This window comes from Salmo salar, chromosome 16, assembly GCF_965601325.2.
Source record: "Salmo salar chromosome 16, fSalSal1, whole genome shotgun sequence".
In the NCBI taxonomy this organism is placed as follows: domain Eukaryota; kingdom Metazoa; phylum Chordata; class Actinopteri; order Salmoniformes; family Salmonidae; genus Salmo; species Salmo salar.
This window is the reverse complement of record NC_138306.1, coordinates 4,945,444-4,957,632: the sequence shown is the minus strand read 5'-3', so window position 1 is coordinate 4,957,632 and position 12,189 is coordinate 4,945,444. Positions and strand designations below refer to the sequence as shown.

At 47.0% G+C, this 12,189-nt stretch overlaps 1 protein-coding gene across 2 annotated transcripts in view; it reads left to right on the top strand.

Annotated features, from left to right (window-relative positions):
* The window catches only part of LOC106573057 (cyclin-dependent kinase 17), a 63,976-nt gene that overhangs the window by 40,622 nt on the left and 11,165 nt on the right, over positions 1 to 12,189 (top strand). The gene's annotated exons all lie outside the window — the stretch shown is intronic.

Here is a 12,189-nt window from a genome sequence, read left to right as displayed (position 1 = left end):
CAGCCTGCCACGCAGTTTCCTCGTGGAATGCAATGTAATCGGCCGATTACCAGTTGTTATGAAAACTTGAAATCAGCCCTTATTAATTGGATGAGCTATACACCTTCTCCGCCTGCTTCGAGGAAAACAACATCCGTGGCCAACGTGAGTAAGTCATTTAAGTGTGTTTACCCTAGCAAGACTTCCAGCCCAGACGGCATTCCAAGCCGCGTCCTCAGAGCATGTGCAGACCAGCTGGTCCTGACTGTTTACGGACATATTCAATCTCTCCATATCCCAGTCTGTTGTCCCCACTAGCTTCAAGATGTCCACCATTGTTCATATACCCAGAAAAGCGAAAGTAACTGAACTAAATGACTATCGCCCCATAGCACTCACCTTAACTAGAGGTTGGTGTAGTACCATATCACCTCCACCTTACGACACCCTAGACCCACTACAATTCGCATATTGCCCCAACAGATCCACGGACAACGCAATCGACATTGTTTATCGACATTGTCCACGGACAACGCAATTGACACACTTCCCTATCCCACCTGGATAAGAGAAAATACCTATGAATGCTGTTCATGGACTACAGCTCAGCCTTCAACACAGTAGTGCCCTCCAAGCTCATCAATAAGATCAGGGCCCTGGGTCTGAACCCCGCCCTGTGCAACTGGGTCCTGGACTTCCTGACGGGCCGACCCCAAGTGGTGAAGGTAGGCAACAACACCTCCACCATACTGATCCTCAACATAGTGGCCCCACAGGTGTGCATGCTCAGCCCCCTCCTGTACTCCCTGTTTGTGGCCAAGCACGTCTCCAACTCAATCATCATGTTTTCGGATGACAGAGGCCTGATTGGTGGTAGGCCTGATTACCAACAACGATGAGACCGCCTACATGGAGGAGGTGAGAACACTGGCGGAGTGGTGCCAGGAAAATAACTTCTCACTCAACACAACAAAGGTGCTGATCGTGGACTACAGAAGACCGCAGAGAGAGCACGCCCCCATTCACATGGACGGGGCCGCAGTGGAGAGGGTCAAAAGCTTCAAGTTGCTTGTCGTGCACATCAGTGACAACCTGAAATGGTCCCTTCACACAGAAAGTGAGGTGAAGAAGGCACATCAGACTGTTAAACAGTCACCACTAGCCGGCCTCTGCCCAATACCCTGCCCTGAACCTTAGACACTGTTCTACCACCCGGTACTCTACCCTGCACTTTAGAGACTCCTGGCCTATGTACATAGAACACTGATCACTTAAATAATGTTTACATACTGTTTCACCCACTGTTGAGACTTCTAGCTCACTCAGGAAAAGAGAAAAAAAAATAGATAAATAGATAAAAGAGAAGCAAATGGGTCTGATGTGTTCAATTAAATGGGGAACGAGTGATTTCTTTAAGTTTCTTAGATGCTCAGATATGTTACGTTGTTCGGCGCACTCTGCTGGTTTCTGGTAGCGGTGGTGATAGCGGTGGTTTGGTTCGGTGATCCATGGTGGAGTGCCGCATTATGTTGCGTTTGTGAGTGTGTAAATCCTTTGGACGAGGCATGTGGTGGCATGGGTTCTGTGTCCTGTGACAGCGTCCATAGCAACCTGTGACGGCAGAGTCACTGTGCGCATGCTCCTCTGGCGCTGGGCATTCTGGGTGATGTAGTCGGTGCTGTTTTAAGCCAGATTTGCCACATCTTTGATGGTGTTGCAGGCTGTTTGATTTTCATTATTTACATTATTATTATATTACTTGAATAATATATTAGATGTTAATAATATATTGTCATTATTTGTTTGTTGTATTTCAGGTTTATTACCTGTGGTCATTTGATTTAAAATAAAATTAAGGACAAAACACGAGTCATGACATTGTGTGCTTCCTGGTGAGCCTTTTCGGAGGGCTAAATAATGAAAAATCCGAACAGTCATAAACCACGGTTCTCCTTTACATGGATAATGCAAGGGCTAGAACATTCGTCACGAGACTAACTTCTGATAAGCAAACAGTCCACCCATAAAGCTGTCTGCTCATCTGTTGACTTACTAGGCAAATCATTAATGAGTGAAAGCCAAGAATAAGGATAGAGTCTACAGTTAAAGGACTACTTAAACCCAGTTGGCAGAAAACACTTGAGCTTGAGTTAAACGCTAGAAAAGTTGGCAAGATGGCAGCATCAGAGGAGGAGCTGGAGAGGCTAAAACAGAAGCGGTCAGCAGCCCAGACTGCGTTCACTAGAAGAGCCAATTACTTCACCTCCAGAGCTAGTGCACTGGGGGAAAGTGAAATGAGAAGTGAGTGGAGGAACTTTAAAGTGGATCACTCCAGAGTCAGAGATGCAGGGTTTGAGTATGCCACGGCCCTGAGAGAAGTGGACGATGATGAAGCCAAAAAGAAGGAGGAAAACATTGATGGAAAAACAGCAGAATGTGACTGTAAGTTTGATGAAACTGAACAAATCATCCTGATCAGCTTCTGGACAAGGTTCGCTGAGGCAGAAATTACCACCCTCACTGAAGAGGCTGGATCAGCCATGGACCAGGCCGAGGACACCGATCACCACCATATGACCAGGAGGGAATGTGAATTGATTCATAGGAACCTGGAACGGGAGGTCAAAAACTTTGAACGAGGATTGGATGAGTGGAAAGATTTGATCCCTCGGTCCAAGGCAAGAGAGTCAAAGGACCAGATCCGGAAGTTGAAGAAAAGGCGTGAAAAACTGTGGGATGAGTGGGCATGGAAAGGCGGTTCTCAATCCGACGACGAAGAGAAACTGGGAAAAGTGAAAATTGTGGAGCAGGAGGAGCCAGTTGGGACTTACAACTACAGGCCCCAGATCAGCCTAGAACGTGCACGCTTGCCCATGTTTGCTGGTAATATGAGGGATTACTACCGCTGGAAAGCTGAATGGGAGGACTTGCAACGTCTGGGAAACCCTCATGGATTGGAAAATGTGAGAAAATTCCATCTCTTGGGAAGCCTAGATGAAAAAGTCAAGAGGGACCTCGTATTGTCCAGCTGTGGATCCGCCAACGACGTGTTCATGCTCCTGGACAACAAGTATGGAAATAAGCCAAAAATAGTGCTGCTGATTGCACAAGAAGTGCAAGGACTTTGCCCCATCAAAGGAAACCATCCGAGGAAGACAATCGAACTGATTCAAGCCGTGGAGAGAGCTCTTCGTGACCTACAAGTCTTAGGGGAGGAAGATGCTGTAAAGAACCGAGTGGTTGTGCAGTCGATTGAAAGTAAGCTTCCTGACTCCCTGAAAGAAAAGTGGTTAACACACAAAAATGACCCTGGAAGCGGGTTTTCACCACGCAACCACTTTGACTGTCTACTAAAATACTTGAAGAAGCAGGAGGACATTCTCGAGGAGCTAGACCAGCTACAGCCTAGCCCGGCGGACAATACTGAGGTCGAGCGAAAAGAAAAAGGAAAGGAGGGCATTCACCAGAGCCACATCAGGAAACACCCTAAAGGGCGCTCAACCAAGCTCATGCATCACATGTGGAGACAACGAGCATGGAGGTAGGCTGTTCGCCTGCAAGGTCTTCAAGAAGCTCAATCTGACAGGCAAGAAGGCTCAGCTTAGGAGAGCAGGACAATGCTTTAAGTGCTTGCGCCTTCATGGTGACGATGGCGGCTGCACACAAAAGTATCTATGCTCAAAGGATGACTGTCAAAAAGAGGGCTCTTCAGACCACAATTACTTGCTCTGTCCAAAGTCACAGATCAAGAAGAAAGAGGAAAAGAGCGGAGGGCAGAGCGATGCAAAATTGGGGAAAAGGGGGCTTGGACTAACCAACAAACAGGAGGAGCTCCTTGCCAAACTTTCTCCAGAGCTGCGAGCAGAGTTCAAAGAAGCCTTTTCAAATAAGATCACGACAAAAGTGTGTGCTAGCATTGGTTGTGAGCCAAAAGAGTGCCCTGTCATAATGATGCTGTTGGATGTGACGACAAACTCTGGCCAGCTAGTCGGTACGTTGATTGATCTCGCTTCAGATACTAATTATATCTCTAATAAAGCAGTAGAGCGTCTCAAGCTAAATGGTGAGAACATTAAGTTGATGGTCCAAGGTGTTGGAGGGATGGAGAAAACCATTACTACCATGAAGTATACCCTGAGGCTGAGAGTAAAAACTCCCAGAGGTACAATAGCAGAGCACAAACTCCTCTGTTATGGCTTGGAAGATGTTGCGAAGGTGAACCAAGCTGTCACGCCACAGCAACTGCAGAAGTTCTTTCCAAATGTTCAACTCAAGGACTTGGTCCGGCCCAAAAAGATCGACCTGTTGATTAGCCACAGAGAGGGTCGCCTTGTCCCACAGCCAGTCAGAGTAGTTGGAGACCTCGTCCTCTGGGATGGTCCCCTTGGGAAGGCTGTTGGTGGAACGCATGCTGACCTCTTTGAAGTGATAGACCTAGCAGTGCACAGGTCTGAAATGCATTTCGCTAGGTCAATGAGAACAGCTTCAAGGGCATACAAAGAGATTCTCGTGAAGACGGGAGGACCCAGTGGAGTTTCGGTGGAAGAAGACGCAATCCTCCGAAACACTGGAACTACCAACAAAGAAGTTTTTGAATGGTTCAAGTGGGACAGTATTGGCGCCGCCTGTGATCCTCAGTGTGGTGGCTGCAGATGCGGTAGGTGCCCCCCTGGAGGCAAGGAAATGACCCTAGGAGAGGAAAGAGACTTGGAGAAAATAAAGGAATGTCTGACCTACGTGCAAGCTGACAAGCACAGCGAATCCCCTCACTGGGACGCAGCTTACCCGTGGAAAGGAGACCCCACAACGCTACCTGACAATCGACGTGCATTGGAAGCAACCTTTTTAACCTGTTATGGCTAGGGGGCAGTATTTTCACGGCTGGATAAAAAACGTACCCGATTTAATCTGGTTACTACTCCTGCCCAGTAACTAGAATATGCATATAATTATTGGCTTTGGATAGAAAACACTCCAAAGTTTCTAAAACTGTTTGAATGGTGTCTGTGAGTATAACAGAACTCAAATGGCAGGTCAAAACCTGAGAGATTCCTTTACAGGAAGTGGCCTGTCTGACCATTTCTTGAACTTCTTTGCCATCTCTATCTTTTACAAAGGATCTCTGCTCTAACGTGCCACTTCCTACGTCTTCCATGGCCGCTCAGAGCCCGGGAAAAAACAGAATGTCGTCATCCCAGCCCCAGGCTGAAACACATTATCGCCTTTCTCAAGTGGCAGATCAAGGGACTGTGGGCTTAGGCGCGTGCCCTGGCCGCCCCCGTCTTTGTGATTTTTCCTCTGTTTGCCGAAAAGGAGATTCCCGGTCGGAATATTATGGCTTTTTTACGAGATAAATTGCATAAAAATAGATTTTAAACAGCGGTTGACATGCTTCGAAGTACGGTAATGGAATATTTAGAATTTTTTTGTCACGAATTGCGCCATGCGCGCGACCCTGATTTACCATTTCGGATAGTGTCTGGGACGCACGAACAAAACGCCGCTATTCGGATATAACGATGGATTATTTTGGACCAAACCAACATTTGTTATTGAAGTAGCAGTCCTGGGAGTGCATTCTGACGAAGACAACAAAAGGTAATCAAACTTTTATAATAGTAAATCTGATATTGGTGAGTGCTAAACTTGCCGGGTGTCTAAATAGCTAGCCTGTGATGCTGGGCTATGTACTTAGAATATTGCAAAATGTGCTTTCACCAAAAAGCTATTTTAAAATCGGACATATCGAGTGCATAGAGGAGTTCTGTATCTATAATTCTTAAAATAATTGTTATGCTTTTTGTGAACGTTTATCGTGAGTAATTTTGTAAATTGTTAGCAAATTCCCCGGAGGTTTGCGGGGGGTATGCTAGTTCTGAACGTCACATGCTAATGTAAAAAGCTGTTTTTTTATATAAATATGAACTTGATTGAACAAAACATGCATGTATTGTATAACATAATGTCCTAGGTGTGTCATCTGATGAAGATCATCAAAGGTTAGTGCTGCATTTAGCTGTCTTCTGGGTTTTTGTGACATTATATGCTAGCTTGAAAAATGGGTGTCTGATTATTTCTGGCTTGGTACTCTGCTGACATAATCTAATGTTTTGCTTTCGCTGTAAAGCCTTTTTGAAATCGGACAGTGTGGTTAGATAAAGGAGAGTCTTGTCTTTAAAATGCTGTGAAATAGTCATATGTTTGAAAAATTGAAGTTTTTGTATTTTTGAGGAATTTGTAATTCGCGCCACGCCTATCATTGGATATTGGAGCAGGTGTTCCGCTAGCGGAACGTCTAGATGTAAGAGGTTAAACACTGAGAAATGACTGGAGAGGGAGCCGGAATGGAAGGCTGCGTACAGAGAGCAAATCCACGATATGGTCTCAAGAGGGGCTGCCGTTAAAGTCACCCAGGAGGAAATCGATAGCTGGAAGGGACCTAAGTGGTATATCAGTCATTTAGTTGCTCCTAATCCTCACTCAACCACTACCCCTGTAAGAATTGTCTGGAACAGTAGCCAAGAATTCATGGGAATAATTTTAAATGACCTACTGTACAAGGGTCCTCATGTCCTAAATCAGATAATTAGGCGTGCTTCTGAGATTCAGAACGGGGTTGTACGCCGCCCTGGGCGATGTGAAAAAAATGTACAACTCTGTCTGGCTAGAAGACAAAGAAGTACACCTCCATCGATTCCTCTGGAGAGACAATCCTGAGGAGGTGATCGAAGTCTTTGCTGTCGTCAGGGTCAACATTGGCACTAAACCTGCTGGTTGTATCGCCCAGGTGGCAATGAGAGAAACAGCCAACCTGCCCCAGTTTGCAGCCATGGTTGAGGAGCGCAGAGTTGTGGTAGAAGATAGTTATGTGGATGACATCTTGACGTCCCACAATGACTTGCAGATACTGGAGAAAATCACCAAAGGAGTGGAAAAGATCTTAAAGGCTGGAGGCTTCTCCCTTAAGCCATGGGTCTTATCAGGCCAAAGTGGGAGGTCCACAACCACAACTGATGCCAGTATCAGTAAGACAACTGTGAGTGTGCCCAAAACGCTGGTGTTACCCAACCAGATGCGGGACGAAGAGAGCAAAGCACTTGGAGTCGGCTATGAACCAGAGACCTTCGTGTGATGACCTCTGTAAATTTCTCAAAGAAGAGAGGAAAGATGAGAACAGGAGTCGATTTGCGCGAAGAGGAAGTCAGAGGTAAAACTCCAAACCCATTGACCCGTCGGATGCTGCTAAGCCAGATCGCTGGATTCTACAACCCCATTGGTCTTGCCACACCCGCAAAGCAGAAAGGGGTTATGCTTGTGAGAGAAGCTTACCAAGAAGCGAGTATAAGCAGTCCAGTTAAGGACACTTGGGATGACCCACTCTCACCAAAACTACGGGAGGCTTCCATAAGACTCCTCGAAGAATATGTGAGACTTGCCCAGATCAGGTTCAAAAGAAGCCTCACACCAACTGGAGCCATAGGCCATCCAATGGGAGTCACGTTTTCAGATGGGAGTGAGGCTTCCTACGGCGTGGTGCTCTATCTCCGTTGGGAGACGCAGAAGGGGGTCATAGTGAGGCTGGTTGAGTCAAAAGCAAAGCTTACCCCTCTCAACCAGAAAGGAGACGTGATTAAGGCAGAGGTATGTGATGCTGTCTTTTCGATCCGCCTGAGAAAATACCTTGTAAAGCACTGCCGCATCAAGGTCGCACACTGGGTCCACTTCGTGGAAGCCAAACAATCCTGGGAGCAATTCACAAGGATAGCTATGGCTACCAAACTTTCTTCGCTAACCGCATCGGAGAGATCCAGAAGGCTGGACCAGTGGAAGACTGGAGGTGGATTGAGGGCAACCTGAACATAGCAGACATCATCACAAGGGGAGCAACTCCTGAGGAACTCGATGAAGGGTCAGAGTGGCAACAAGGCCCAGAGTTCCTGAGTTGGCCTGAGGCTGAGTGGCCTGTGAAGACGGCCAGTGAGTTAGTGACCAGCGTGGCTGATGACGTTAAAAGGTTGCAGAGAAGAGCGTTCTCAGCTGTAGTCACCAGGTCTCAGGCAGAAAAATTGTCAGGCCCCAGCAATACTGATGTTGGGGCAGACTTGCAAGACTCCGCACCGCGACCACAGATGAAAGACCAAGGTCCAACTCCAGCAGTAGAGAGGCCAAAGAGGAAGCCCTGGGGTGTAGCTCTAGTGCGCCTTGTCGGGCCCGAACGATTTAGTAGCTTGTCTAAATTGTGTGGAACAATCGCCTGGGTTCGAAGAGCGGCAGAATCCTGGTTGAGGACAAGCTACCAAGCCTCGAGCTCAGCAAACTGGGAGGTGAGGGGCCCCAGGCTGTCTGTGGGAGCGAGAACAGCGGCTTTCCAAGACCTAGCCCTTGCAGCCCAAGACGGCGTGAACTTTCAGGATACGACCTTAAACCGCCTTGTTGTGATGAAAGATGACAACAATGGACTCTTACTTTGTGGTGGTAGAGTCCAGTCTTGGAATGAAGACGGAACCGCAGTACCTTTAATCCCGTTCCGGTCGTGGCTGGGGGCCTTGCTTGCGAGGGAAGCTCACGAAGCGAATCATGAAGGGGTGGCTGCCACACTGCTGCACACTAAAAGAAAGGCCTGGGTTGTGCAAGGTCGGAGGACAGTGAAGAAGGTGGTCAACAGGTGCATCACTTGCAAGAAGCAAAGAGCCCGGCTGTGCCAGCAAGTGATGAGCGCTCTTCCTCAGGAACGTACCAGTAGAGCGAACCCATTTGAGTATACTACACTAGACCTCTTTGGACCCTTTGAAATGAGGGACGCTGTTAAGAAAAGAACCAAGAAAAAGGTCTGGGGAGTCATGTATTGCTGCATGACTTCCAGAGCCGTCCATGCTGATCTCATCGACGACCAGTCTTCTGAGAGCTTTCTTCAGGCCTACTCCCGGTTCACTGCTCTGAGGGGGCATCCCAAAAAGCTATGGTCAGACAGAGGCACAAACTTCTTGGGAGCCAGGCCTGCTCTGAGAGAGCTACACAAGCATCTGACCTGTTTGCAGAAGGCATCCGTTGAAGACAAGGCTGCCAGAAATAGCACAGAGTGGCAATGGGACTTTCATCCTGCAGACTCGCCACACAGGAATGGAGCAGCAGAGGCAGCTGTCAAGCTCCTTAAAAGAGCTCTTAACAGTCTTGGTGGAACAACTGGCTGCTACACCTGGGGGGAGTTCCAGACCCTTCTCTACTCTGCAGCCAACTTGACTAATGAGCGACCCATCGACGCCAGGGCACAGGAACAAGAGGACTCAGTGGAGTACTTGACCCCCAACTCCCTTATCCTGGGGCGCACCGGACAGGGAGGAGACATACACGGAATCGACATGGAAACCCGCTCTTGGTGCAGGCTGAGGGCTGTCCAGGCTGGAGTCGACAGGTTCTGGAAGAAATGGAGCGAACTGGCAGGACCAAACTTGTTCATAAGACACAAGTGGCACCGAGCAGAGAGAAGTATCAAGGTTGGAGACTTAGTCTGGATTGCGGACCAGCACGCTCTGAGGGGGCAGTTCTGGCTCGGCCGGGTTGCTACAACATATCCAGACGAGAAGGGGGTTGTCCGGGATGCGGACATAACAACCTGCATGGGTCTTCCTGCTCCCATGGTTCCCAGGGCCCGGAGAAAGGACTCTACCATGCACACGAAAATCATTCGCAGGGATGTGAGGAGGTTGGTGATCTTGATTCCTGCAGAAGACCAAGAGGAGGTAAGATAAGTCCTCGCCATGGGTACCCAAAGACTGTGACTCTGTGTTCTTTGCTTAGCTAGCGGGTAACCCTGGGAGGCAACTGAGTGCTTCGAGGGCAAACCTACACTCAGTAGGAGGAAAGGTGGTGGAGCCTACCTCCTTAGTTAATACATGTTTGTAAATGCCTACAAAAACTGGACTTTAGTTTGAAATTCTCACTGAGAGACTCAAGAGACTGTGCCCTCCTTGGATCTTCGATCAGTCGGCCAAGTGGGAGGTGTTGAGACTATATATATATATATATATATATATATATATATATATATATATATATATATATATATATATATATAGATAAAAGATAAGCAAATGGGTCTTATGTGTTCAATTAAATGGGGAACGAGTGATTTCTTTAAGTTTCTTAGATGCTCAGATATGTTACGTTATGTGCGCATGCGCAGCTTCACTAGAGACATAAATTACAACACCTGGTAATCACTTGACCGTAGACAATCATCAGGAGCACACAGCCCGTTGGTATGTAACTGCGAACTATTCAGTCTAGCATTAATGTTTAAGTCACTTATATGTTTGTGCACTGAACGTTTACCTCACTGTGTCGGTGTTAGTTGGCCGGGAGTAACTTGTAGCTCGCTGGGTGCGGTAGCTCAGCGACCCAGATGCTATATAGCATTAGGCTATTATTATCAGCCATTTGCATTGTGCTGATTGTTCGGAGCACTCTGCTGGTTTCTGGTAGCGGTGGTGATAGCGGTGGTTTGGTTCGGTGATCCATGGTGGAGTGCCGCATTATGTTGCGTTTGTGAGTGTGTAAATCCTTTGGACGAGGGATGTGGTGGCATGGGTTCTGTGTCCTGTGACAGCGTCCATAGCAACCTGTGACGGCAGAGTCACTGTGCGCATGCTCCGCTGGCGCTGGGCATTCTGGGTGATGTAGTCGGTGCTGTTTTAAGCCAGATTTGTCACATCTTTGATGGTGTTGCAGGCTGTTTGATTTTCATTATTTTCATTATTATTATTATCTTACTTGAATAATATATTATATCTTAATAATATATTGTCATTATTTGTTTGTTGTATTTCAGGTTTATGACCTGTGGTCATTTGATTTAAAATAAAATTAAGGACAAAACACGAGTCATGACATTGTGTGCTTCCTGGTGAGCCTTTTCGGAGGGCTAAATAACGAAAACTCCGAACACCCACTTTATATGTGTATATACTGTACTCTAGTCATGGCTCATCCTATATAACTTATTTTGTTCTTTTTCTGAATTGTCCGTATTGTTTTATTTATTTTCTATTGCTAGGTATTACGGCACTGTTGGAACTAGAAACACAAGCATTTCTGATTTCTTGCAAACCTGTGTGAGCGACTAGAAAACTTTAATAAGATGCATTTATTAGATTTTATATCAAAATAGTGTAGTATGACAGTACAGAGCGAGAGTATTATCTGTCAATGTACTATATGACCGGTTTGAGTCTGGTTGTGCGGTGCGCTGGTTAAACTCTGAGACAGGGAAGCCACCGTATGTTCTTTACGACTTGCTGGGCCATCACCAGGGTGAGGTTCGAGGGGGAGCGTCTGATTGGATGTCCACTCCAACTGTGTTTATTGGTTGTTTTGACCACAGGACCTCTGGAGATCTGTCAGGGGCTCCCGTCACTGCATTCAAAATACCAAGGTTGGATTCCAAATGGCACCCTATTCCCTATAAAGTCCACTATATGGGCCCTGGTCAAAAGTGCTGCACAACATCGGGATTAGGGTGCCATTTGGGATGCAGGCCAAGTGTTCAGGCCATATTAAAAACAACCAAACCCCCCCAAAAAATGTTAAGCAGCTTATTTCATGGGGGCTACACTGTAACGTGAAACACCACAAACTCTACCACCTGTCTCTCCTGTCTGCCTCCTGTAGGTGATCCACAATAGATTAACTAGCTCCTGTCGTAATCTACTCACAGAGTCCTGCTTTTTGTGTGTTGGTTTGAGCCGTCCGATTGGCTCCCTTCAGGCAGCACAGCTTCAGCCCAGAGCACCACAACACATCACATGCCCTGGTGAGTGGCGAAAGTGTCATTAGGGAGAGCGAAAGGAGCTATACATAGTAGGAGCCGTTCTGTCCCACTGCTCCATCAATAGCAGATCCTTACAGTACACACTGCTGTGCTCCCTGGAGCCTATCACACAGCTCATACCAGCACGCCGGGGTGACGTTGCCTGTAAGGCACAGAGGAGAAGAATAGAATATATTATCCACCATACAAAATGTATAAAACATCATACACTAGTCTGAAATCCAGAAACTGTTTTGCTAACATTTCACTCCAAGGAGTGGCATGGAGTGGAATGATGACTTAAACAGACTGGTACCCAGGCTGATCATATACATCATCCACACTTAAAACACATAGCGTCCAAATGGCAGGAGGGGATTCCCTGTTCTCCGTGACTGAGCCTC